This window comes from Poecilia mexicana, unplaced genomic scaffold, assembly GCF_051168715.1.
Source record: "Poecilia mexicana isolate PSO_F unplaced genomic scaffold, ASM5116871v1 scaffold_9, whole genome shotgun sequence".
Taxonomy (NCBI): domain Eukaryota; kingdom Metazoa; phylum Chordata; class Actinopteri; order Cyprinodontiformes; family Poeciliidae; genus Poecilia; species Poecilia mexicana.
In genome coordinates, this window is record NW_028263378.1 from 27,960,009 (window position 1) to 27,971,031 (window position 11,023).

General features: G+C 38.0%; 1 pseudogene across 1 annotated transcript; it reads left to right on the forward strand.

Annotated features, from left to right (window-relative positions):
- The first annotated feature begins 2,212 nt into the window (after positions 1–2,212).
- LOC106912575 (B-cell receptor CD22-like) lies at positions 2,213–7,561 on the forward strand (annotated as a pseudogene). The gene is made up of 8 exons (XR_015764295.1): positions 2,213–2,444; positions 2,688–2,777; positions 2,947–3,285; positions 4,022–4,321; positions 4,850–5,111; positions 5,199–5,268; positions 6,286–6,325; positions 6,403–7,561. The product of XR_015764295.1 is annotated as a B-cell receptor CD22-like (transcript).
- Positions 7,562–11,023: the final 3,462 nt, after the last annotated feature.

Here is an 11,023-nt window from a genome sequence, read left to right on the forward strand (position 1 = left end):
CGTTAGTTCAAAGTTTGACCTTGTCCATCAACCTTTTCTAATGCAACACTTAAATAAAAAACAACATTGATGAAAACACAGCTAATGCTGAAAATGTTTAGAATAGTATAATGGTATAAAGCATAAAGGACCATGAATCTTTTTTATAAGTATTTTTTATTGAATCTGTATTAACTTTTTCTATGTTTTGAAACTTACGTGTTCAGAATTAAAAGTGCCTAAGCAAAATTGTTACAGTGAAACAAGATAACTGGGATAGCCTTTGTTTGAAATGCCTGACTGAAAAACAAATTTCCCCCTTGGGGCAAAATAAAGGAACTGAACTGAACTGAACTTGAATTATCTGCTCTTTTCTGTTAATAAAAACTGATTTATCATCCTGCTTGTCAACATGAAACTACTTTCTGCTGTGCACCTTTGTAACGTGCAAACTCAGAACTGTGTTATATGAAGGGACTGCAGGGTGAAACGAAGTCTTTGAATCCAGAGGAACATATATTTATGTCTTCATAGACAAGCGGTGAAGAACTTTATCTACACTAACTGGTTGTAAACTTAATTCTTCAATGTTGCATTATGCAAAGTGGCGTGGGAGAATTTTTTTTTCAACCAGGACAAAAACTTCTGAAGAATGCTGAATAAATTGCTTGAGTAGGATCCAACTTTTAAATAGGAATGGATAAATCAAAAACTTTTTGTTGCCTTTTGCGCTTCATATCTCCATTTGAACTCAGGTCTGTTTTAAAATTGCATTTCTTCAAACTTTCTACCACATTTATTATTGCCTAAAGAGTTTCTTGACTCGTGTTTTGATTTTCGCAGTGTACTCCTTCACGTATTCAGGTTCAACGTTTCACACACAGCTGTTCCATTTCGATTTTCACAGAACTTTGGCATTAAGCCCATGTTGCTTTCACCTCTTTGCTCTCCTTGGCTCACATGAAGCACAAGACGCCGCTCTGTTTCTGAGGCTAACCTTTACGGAGTATTGCTCTTTTTCCCGTAATTATTCTCCAAGGTCCAGGTGAAGAGTAAAGATCTCATGAATGTTTTTATTTTCTGATGTTATGCAATTATATAATCCCACGCTGGAATTGGCAGTAATTAAATGCGGCTCGTCCAAAGCATTGCCTGCATATGCTGCGAGGGAGTGAATTTCCTGCCAACTGTACATATGCACCATGTTTATACACAAAGCTTGGAAGCAAAACTATCATCACAAAAACTGGGCATGCAATAACCAGATGGATGGAATCAGTAAAACCGCTTTACTGAGGTTTGCAGTGTTCTGAGGAAAAATGAGTTTTATTATTGTGCATTGAGTTCAACTTCAGTGTTCCACAAACACATATCAAAGTGTTTCTAGGCAAGACATTGATCCTAAAGCTTTATTCTAACATACATATTCGTAAATAAATGTGTAAGCATTGATATAATTAAGAAGGTATTGTTTAAATTCAGTGCGTAAACTATTTACTGCATACAGTAGTAATCTTTAGCTATAGGATTTTTATGTTCGTTGCAGAAAGAAGTAGCTTGTATAAAGACCTCAGCAGATGCACAGTTCCACCAGGTGTTTGCTAATTGCTACTGGCTAGTCTGAAGGAGCTCAGGGAGGTAATCAGGTCCACACCAAGTAACAGCGTTTTGCACAGCTGAATGGCTGCCACAGAAGATTAAAGGATTTGTCAAACGTGCATGGAAGAATCAAAGCAACACTCCAGGTGTCCAGGTGTTTTGGATGAGGGAATACATGATATAAAATTTAAAAAAGTTGATTTTGCATAATACTGTCCCTTTAAAGGAAAATTCAGTGTTGCTAGTTATCTTGCCATAAATGTTGAGGGAATCACATCACATGCACCTTGTAGTTGTGACGCTAGTTGGTGCTAACTACCACCTCACTGTGCATCAAAACCAGAAATCAAGTCTTACTAAATCTAACTAGCTTCTTACAGCAATAAGCTAGCTAGGTTTAAACCTAGCAGCTGTTCTCTTTTTACTCTGATATTTTGCAATGACATACATCCAAATCATGTTTGTTAGCTTCACTAGCTGCTGTGTCTTCAAAGAAGCTTAGCTATGTGGGCTAAAAATTAAACTAACTTTACTACTTTACCACTTATGATACGCAAACCAAACCAAACGTATAGCATCCATCCCCAAGCAGACAGAACAACAACAACAACAAAAAAACACACAAAAAAACAACCTCTGCCTATTTCATGCCTAAATATTCAAACTGTTCCTCATTATGGAAGGCAATGAGTTAATGTTTGCAGTAGCTGACAGATATTCTGGCAACCAAATCAACAAATGAAACATCCTCTTTTAAAAAAGACAGTATAAGTACAGCCATTGTTTTTGACAAACTGCTTTTTAAACAGAGAAGTTAGAACCTGGACCTGCTGCTCATCAGCTGAAAGTCACATAATTAAATTAAGGTAAATGCTTGAACTGTTTTACCTTCTGCTGCAGATGAGAAAATATTTGCAGGTTTTAATCTAAATTTGTAATCTAAAAACTATGTGGCTTCTTACTTAAAAAAAAACTATTAATTTATTTAAACAGGTTCTTGTCTTCAAATTATTATCAAAATTCAAAAATAATAATTTGTGGAACCTACGCTTCATTCATTCAAGCACAAATATTAAACCCTAATTTTCTGATCTTTTTGTCTGGTCTAGAAGTGACGAGGAACTGAGAGAGTCTGATGGCAGCTCTGCTGGAGAAGATGCTGACAGTCAACATGTTACTGAGTGTCTTCTTCCATCCAGGTTAGCTGTTTGTTCATTTGGAGGCATCACATGAATCAATTCTAGTCTAAAATATTAGATCATGATATTGTTTAACAAATTGCAGCTGAACTGCAGTTTCTACATCATGAAATGTATCTCCAGGGGAAGTTTGCTCCACATTATTGACATCATTAATGTGTGTCTACAGGTGATTATTGTCCCGTTCCAGCGCTCATTGTTAACGTACCTGGGCAGATCGAAGCACTGAGTGGATCTTGTTTACAAGTCCCATGTAGCTTCAACTCCACATCTAACCTTACAAGAGCAACCTATGCACTTTGGAAATCTAAACAAAAAACTATTTTCAACAGCAGAGAGTCAGTTAACTTATATCCACTGAAAATTATTGGAAACCTGGGTGAGAAAAACTGCACCACTCTGTTTCCTGATTTAAACTCCAGTTATACAGGAGATTATGTTCTCCGAATTGAGAACAGGCCATTCAAGGCAACAGCTTTTTGTCATCCTCTTCAGATAAGAGTAAGAGGTAAGAATGTTTTGGCTTGTTAATACTACAGTGTTACTCAGAAATGTTCACACCCCTGACATTTTTAAGATCATTTATATTCAACCAATGCGTTTTGTTGTTCTGATGGGAAATAAGATGGGAGCCTCTCATGAGATAATTGTCAAAGGCAATTTTGTTAGGAAAAAAAACAACAAAGCTTCTGTTTTTGTTTACATTTCAAAATATAACAGCTTTCATGCCAATTATGAATTTCCATTTTGAGGATGAGAATATTATTTCAGATATTTTTCAAGACAAAAAATGTTTCAATGACAAACTAATAGCTAATTACTTGCCAACATAAAAAAAGTAGAACAGTTGCACTAAATTGTAAGGAAGCCCAGAGGGGTCATACTGGCACATACTTGTTCTCCTAAGGTTTTTTTGAGATTCTTGTTATCGAGAAAACGAGAAATTAACTCTGCATCTCAAGAAAAACATCCGTTAATTAACCTGTCAACTTATCTTGAGAAAACCATTGGAAAATTAAGTCATTTTATCAAGAAAACCACAGAGAAGTTAATTCATTATCTTAGGAAAACCACGGAGAAAGTATGCAAGTATGACCGTTCTTGACTTCTGTAAAGTCGTGTATATTTCCTGTTTGGACCAAGTGAGCTATATTTCAAAACTACTGATAACTGCTAAGAGTGCATTGTACATATTTTACTGTATTTTTCACTTTTTAACCTGCTGGTTTAATGTGAAACCTCAGACTCTCCGTGGAGTCCCAGCCTTAACATCTCTGGTGATCTGGAGGAGAATCAGTCTGTCACTGTAACCTGCTCAGCCTTCACTCCCTGTCCACACTCACCTCCTGAACTCACCTGGAACCTTCAACAACACTCCCTCGGACAAACAGAGAAAAACCCAGATGGAACCTTTACAACTAAAATCCAAGAGACCGTCATTCTGTCAGACGCACACAACGGCTACAGCATCAGCTGTTCTGCCGGATATCCTGTGAATGGAGGAAACAAGACGGCAAAGGCAGAAGTGACTCTCAGTGTTCCATGTAAGCCACAGGTGTCAAACTCGAGGCCCGGGAGCCAAATCTGGCCCGCCGTAGCTTTTTATGTGGCCCTCTCCACTCCACGTTACATCAATAAGGCCATCCAGTTTTTCACAAATCTGAAAAAATTCACACTAAGTCAACAAAGCTCCACATTTTTTCTTGATGTCAAGTTATAGTCAATAACTGATACGGCAAGTAATAAACAGTCACATTCAACATCATAAATTAGCGCAAATATCGTAAAAATGCCTTGCAAATATTTCAAAATTATCTCCACGAAATCTGCAATTTTGATTGCAACAAAACACTAAAACAATCAAAATCCTGGAGGAACAGCTATTTATTGATATTTTAACAGTTTAATTAGTTTTGTCAATATATTCTGGTGCAACTGGCACTTTAAGAACATTCCGATTTTTGAAATGAAAATGGGTTTGACACCCCTGATCTAAGCGATCTTGTCAGCGTGTAACAGCTTTTTACATTTCTGATAAGTAAAGTTCACGCACGTGTCCCGTTTTTCCTCAGATGTGCCGAGAAACACCCGGGCCTCCGTCAGTCCGTCGTCAGGTTTGGTATCAGCAGGCAGCAGGGTGGAGTTGAGCTGCTGCAGCAGAGCCTGGCCTCCGCCCAGCTTCACCTGGTTCAGGATCAGCAGACATGGAGGCGCCAACGTGTCCGTGGGTTCGGTTTACACCTTCAACGCGACTGAGGGGGGGGGAGTTTTACTGTGTGGCTGCCAACCGTCTGGGTCACAGCAGATCATCTGTGATCCATGTTGGTCTCCGAGGTAAATATTTAACACCAGATTGTGCCTACATGTTTAAAATGAGACTTCAAGAGGCTGGTTTTGACCTACATGTTTGCTGAATAGCAGGCGTTGTGCCAATCACAGTGGGAACATCAGTGGCCACTTTCCTTATCGTTTGCCTTTTCATGTCTGTTTGGTGAGTAGCACAATTAAAATCATGCCGTTTAATTTTGTTCAAAATTATAGAAGTGTGTTTTTAAAAAGCTATTTTGAAGAGCACTTCTGTATAAATTCTCTGGGGATTTCTTGCCTTCTTTATAAGAGCTGAGTGAAATAAACTGCACTTTTTTATGTTTTTACTGACAGGGATACGATTACTTTATGGACCAAAATAATGCTAAAAAATGTTGCTTTCTTCCGAATTACCAAGTTAATTTTTAGTAGACCTGCTTCACATCTGCATTGAGTGGAGTCGATTCCCATCAATTCGGTCGTCAAACTAAACTGATAAGAAAGCATCTTCACTGTTACTAAAATGGATTTTTGCAATGAATTAATTATAATGTGTAATGTTTTTTGTAGCAATAGAAAATGCTAAAATCGCGAGATAATAGCATTGAAATTAAAACACAGTTGTTTAAAAGTGAAATATGTTTAAATGAATTATGGATTACACTCAGTGGACTAGTGACGTTTTCCGTGTTGCCATGGTGATTGGTGATGGCATCTGACAAAATGCAATATTTACTGCTTGATGTTTCACAACTGGTGACTGCCTGATGTTTTCATCTTTGACCTGAATGTGGCTGAAATGTGATGTACACGTAAACTTGTAATTGAACTTTTGATAGTTAGATAAAAACTTTTGATAGTAGATAGAAACCGTAGTTCTGATGTTAAGTAACAAAACTAGTGTCGATTTAAGTAATGTAATAAATAATAAAAAAGTAGCTTTGTTTTTGAACTGTCAAACCCTTTATATCCACTTTGTGTATATCTAAAACTTTCTTTCTGAAAAAATGCATCTTGTTTTTTCTTTTCTTTGTTATTGGTTAGTTTTGTCGTCATTCTCCACTTTCTGGATTCTAATCTGATGTGAATATAATGATGTTTATCTTCCAGCGTTTCCTTCAGATTGGTTTAGACTCTCTTTAGTTGTGTTTTAACTTGAAGCACAGTAGAAACACTCTGACAGCTCTTCAATGTCTTCCAGTGGTTTTAGGTCCAAACATGCGACTCCGCAGCAGACACTGGTGAGGAGGTGTTCATTTTAAGTGCAGCACTGCCCTGACGTTTCGTGAAAAAACACATATTTTACTATTTCCCACAGAGTCAAACAGGCTTGGAGGCTGATGTTCGGAAGGCCAACAAAACAGAAGGAGAACTTCATTATGGAGAAGTGAACATCATCAGAAAGACAGCTGAAGCTTCCTCTTTTCCAGCGCAGGATCAGGAGACAGTCTACGCAGAGGTCAAAGGGTCAATGCCAGGAAACTTCCCAACACAGACTGCCGACAGTCTGTGGTATGCTAACGTGAAGTAAAATTAATGTTTTTGTTAGCTATGAATCATTATGTTCTATTTATTGTATTGTTCATATCAGACATTAAGAGAATCTGCGACTCTTTCCAATGATTGTAGATGAACAAATTTAAGAATGAATCAATGATGTATTTTAGATCAAAGTTCATACTTCCATAATTTGCAGTGTGAATACACCATATTACATGTTCATCAATTAATTAAGGCAACAAATCAACAAGTTCTGTCAGAAGAAATGCCCACACATAAATGATGAATTGCCTGTACTTGCATAGCGCTTTATGGAGTCCTTAGGAGCCCAAAGCTCTATGGCCTTCAGTCATTCACACATTCATACAGTGGTGATGTCAATGTGACCAGGCACCGGCGCCACCATCTGACCATGAGCAGCAGGAAAGGCTTCCTCTGTCGTTTTGCCCACAGAGATTGAGGGCCGCCATCATCCCTTAATGCCACATAAATACACTAGAAAACTCCCAGAAGTTGAATATTTTTGGCTTTTGAAACTCAGACATTTTCATCTCTGAGTTTAATATCAAAATATGATTTTTTTTGGGGGGGGGGGGGGGGTTTGTAGTAAGTCTTTGATTTTTCAAACTCTGGACTTTCCAAGTTTTTTCTAGAAAATTCCTTAGACTGATCTCAAAATGTGTAAGTTTTTTGCCTGAAAATTACTCTCCTTTTTTCTATCCACAATGGCTCTAACATAATAATAATAATAATAATAATAATAATAATAATAATAATAATAATAATAATAATCTGTCATAGGAACTTCTATATGTGCAAACAATTTTTCCATGCATCTTAATGAATATTTTGTGTCAGTTGTGGTCCAATGTGGGACATGACTTCAGCGTTCCTCACAATCTAATATTAATATATGTTAATAATTTTTTGTATGTGAAACAAATAAAATTATTAACTGAAATAAAGGCTTGAAAACATCTGTATGCATGTAATTAATTTATATGATGCCTTTCATTTAGTGAAGCACTTGAATTGTATTGTATTTGAATTAGCAGAGTAGCTTACTGTCCTGAACAAACACGATGATCCTGCTGGTCACTGCTGAGTGCGACACACATGAGAGGGAAACATGAGAAACATGAGTTTCCCTCTCGTGTGTCGCACTCAGCAGTGACCAGCAGGATCATAGTGTTTGTTCGGACAGTAAGCTACTCTGCTAATTCAAATACAATCATTTTTAAGTAGCTTCATGTTAATTTTGCATTCAAACATAACATCATTATGACTAAGTGTAAAAACATTACTGTAAATTCCAAACTTCAACACTGTTTCCAACGTGCTCTCGAAAAATTAAAGCCGCCACAGCAGGAGAGATATGATTCCAAGATGTTATAAATATCTGCAAAGGATGCAAAGGTGGCTTCTATTAAAAGTAGTTTTGACAGTAAATCTTATACCTGATAACAAGCTTAATCATTTCATACATCTGCCTGGGTGTATAAATAAAGACAATGAAAATACAGAATCCATTGTTAAACGGCTGCTGTTTGAAGAGTTAGTCTAAGTCTCCACAAAGAGTGCAACAGTCAAGTCTTTCTTCTGAAACTAATGAAAAACTATGACATATTCCCAGTTACAGAGTAACAGTCTTCTTGCTTTATCAGAAAAAGTCAATTTTCCAGGATGAGAAATTAAGATAATAAAACATATTTTACTGCCATTTTAGTTTAAATAGAATACTGGTGGTAATCATTTGGTGGAGGCAGGGAAGGTTGAATTTAATCTTTTCTTTTATGTACATGAAGACCAAAATGCTTTGGATCAACTTCAATAGCACCAAACAATGAGCCTTAGCTGAAGTCTTCTGGAGGAAGGTCTGTCTCACAACTACCTGGACAGCAGCGTCATTGTCCAGCAAGTTGGAACCAAAGCAAATGTCAGACAAGGATCCAACAAGCGAGCTCAACAATGTCAGGGCATCCAGAGAGGTGAACCTGACCCACCGAGATCCTACTGCTCAACTCGGTACTGCTGTCCTGGAGGACAAACGAAGGCTCAAATAGAAAAATCCAGACATTCCTCTGGCAACAGATGCTGTCAGGGCAAGATCTGTTACACGTCAATCCTCAGTAGAGGCAGAAATCACAAAGAAAGAATGGGCTAACCCAACATAAACTACCAAACAACATCAGGCTCTCAGGTGAAACTCCAGAGGCAAGCTAACGAAAGGTCAAGCAAGGAACATGTGGCAATGAGTTCTGGAGACAGATGTCAAAGAAGGGCAACATGTGGAAGAAGGAAAAATGGCCCAAGAACAAAATCATTGGAGATCTGCTTTTGGCACCTCATACCTAGGAGGGATGAAATGCATAAATAATAAAACGATGACATGAGTCAGTAATGCTATGGCTACAGAGGGGTTGTTCTGTGATGCATTAGCCTGAATTAATATTTTAGATGGCCTTTTAGCTACTGTAACATGTCCCAAAATGTCCCAAACAAACTATCCCCCTGGACTGACAACCACAAGGCTGAAAAAAGAGAAAAAAACACTTTACTGCTGTTGGTTATTACCAAACTTCAGAGCAAAACTGACTGATTTCCAAAAAGTAGAATTTTACTGTCGTGTGGTTAGCTTGCTGATGAGGGATTGCGGTGGCACGATCAGACGTCAAAGTAACACCTTTTACAGAACCCAAACTGACATATTTAGGATTTTGACAATTAATTACAGTTACATTGGTGTCAAGATGAGAGAGCTTCTTATTTAGCCTGACTTCCTCTTGCTACATTTCATTGCATCGAGTGTAAAAGAGCACCTTACACAGAGTGTCAACTTGCTGCTCCCCGCATGCCAAGGAGGTATCATCCTGCGCCATATTGTATGTAATCTTTCATGTGTTAGCAGCTCGGATTCCCTCTGTGGGAACAGCTCCCCCCACTGGCCATCCCTGTGCTAATTGGTAAATGTCCCAGCTGAAATCGAGACTTTTCATATCAAGGAACCCTTTATCCAGTCTGTTAATGTCCAACTTTGGGTAGTCTGTGTGTATGTCTGGTAGCCTCAGTTTCCCATTGTGAACTATTAGGAGTGCTTCCACAGCTGTAGCTATTCTGCTTTCACATCAGACATGTTCTTCATTCAGAGATGAGCATCAAGAAATGTTTGCCTTCCTATTAAACCAGTTTGCTCTCTCGTTTGACCTCTGAATGTTTTGCTCACATAAACGCTGCTCACTGCATGTTTTCTCTCTTTTGGGACGTTCTCTATAAACCTGAGGGATGGTTGTGTGTGAAAATCCCAGTAGATCAGCAGTTTCTGAAACACTTGTCTTCCTATCATCTAGATGTCTAAATGCATTGAATTGCTGCCAAGTGGCTGTTGATTGTGTTATGGTTAAGAAACTTGTCTTTAGTCACTTCTTGCCTATTTTAATGACTTTATGCTTATAATGCATATAATACATTTGCCATATTTGGGTAGCAAAATAAAATCTGTGTCTGACAAGGGGTTTTCAGACCAAGTGGCTTGAAGCAGATTGAAGTGGAATGAAAGCATCAAGAACTGTTCTGGGAGATGTGAAGCAGAAGAAGAAAGTTGAGGCAAAGTATGTTTGTAAGCATAAATCATTTAAGTGGATGAACCGAGACCAAATAAAACCGCTTTAATGGCCGGGTGTCATCATAAGGCTGGATGTCAGTGTAAGGACAGGCACCAGCACGTGCAGACTTCATTATTAATTGGAAAGAACTGAGAGGTTGCTCTGCCCACAGAAGGAGAGGGAGAGTGGAGGCAGTGGGAACGCCATCCTAATTGTTACCTGAAGTCAACGAGATCCTTTGATATCCAAGATAAAAGACCGTGAAAAACTGACCTCTGCTGGACTCCAGCCCCCACTAAAGCCTCTTTTCTTGAACCTGTAATTATGTTTTGAGATGTATCTGAAAAGACTTTACAAACCATGAGCCAATATCGGTTTGCTTTTAGTCCGAAATCAAAGCTCTCACTAGAACAAACCCACTAAGTTCAGCGACAGAAGGCTGAAAGTAAAAAGGAACAAAAACGACATTTTGAAAGCCACTTCAGTCCATTTCTAAAACACCCATATGTACTTCAGACAAGTGTTTATATATATTCATATTCATATTTAATACACTCACTGATTAAATTGTGGAATTTCTTAGTCATAAAACAACCTTGAAGACAGCGTTCCTCTCTGCAGTCTGTGGCTCAAGTTGTTTAAGGAATGCTTGACTTCTCCCTTGGGTACAACAATGGCTAAATCTTACCTGTTGCTACTTTGATGCATTTTAAGGTTTGTGACAGCTGTTAGCTGAAATACAAACAGGTGGGTCAGATAGTAAGTCTGTATCTGCAGCTCAAACAAACTCAATGTTACAGGCAGACCCTCACCAAATGTTGATAACATAATATATTT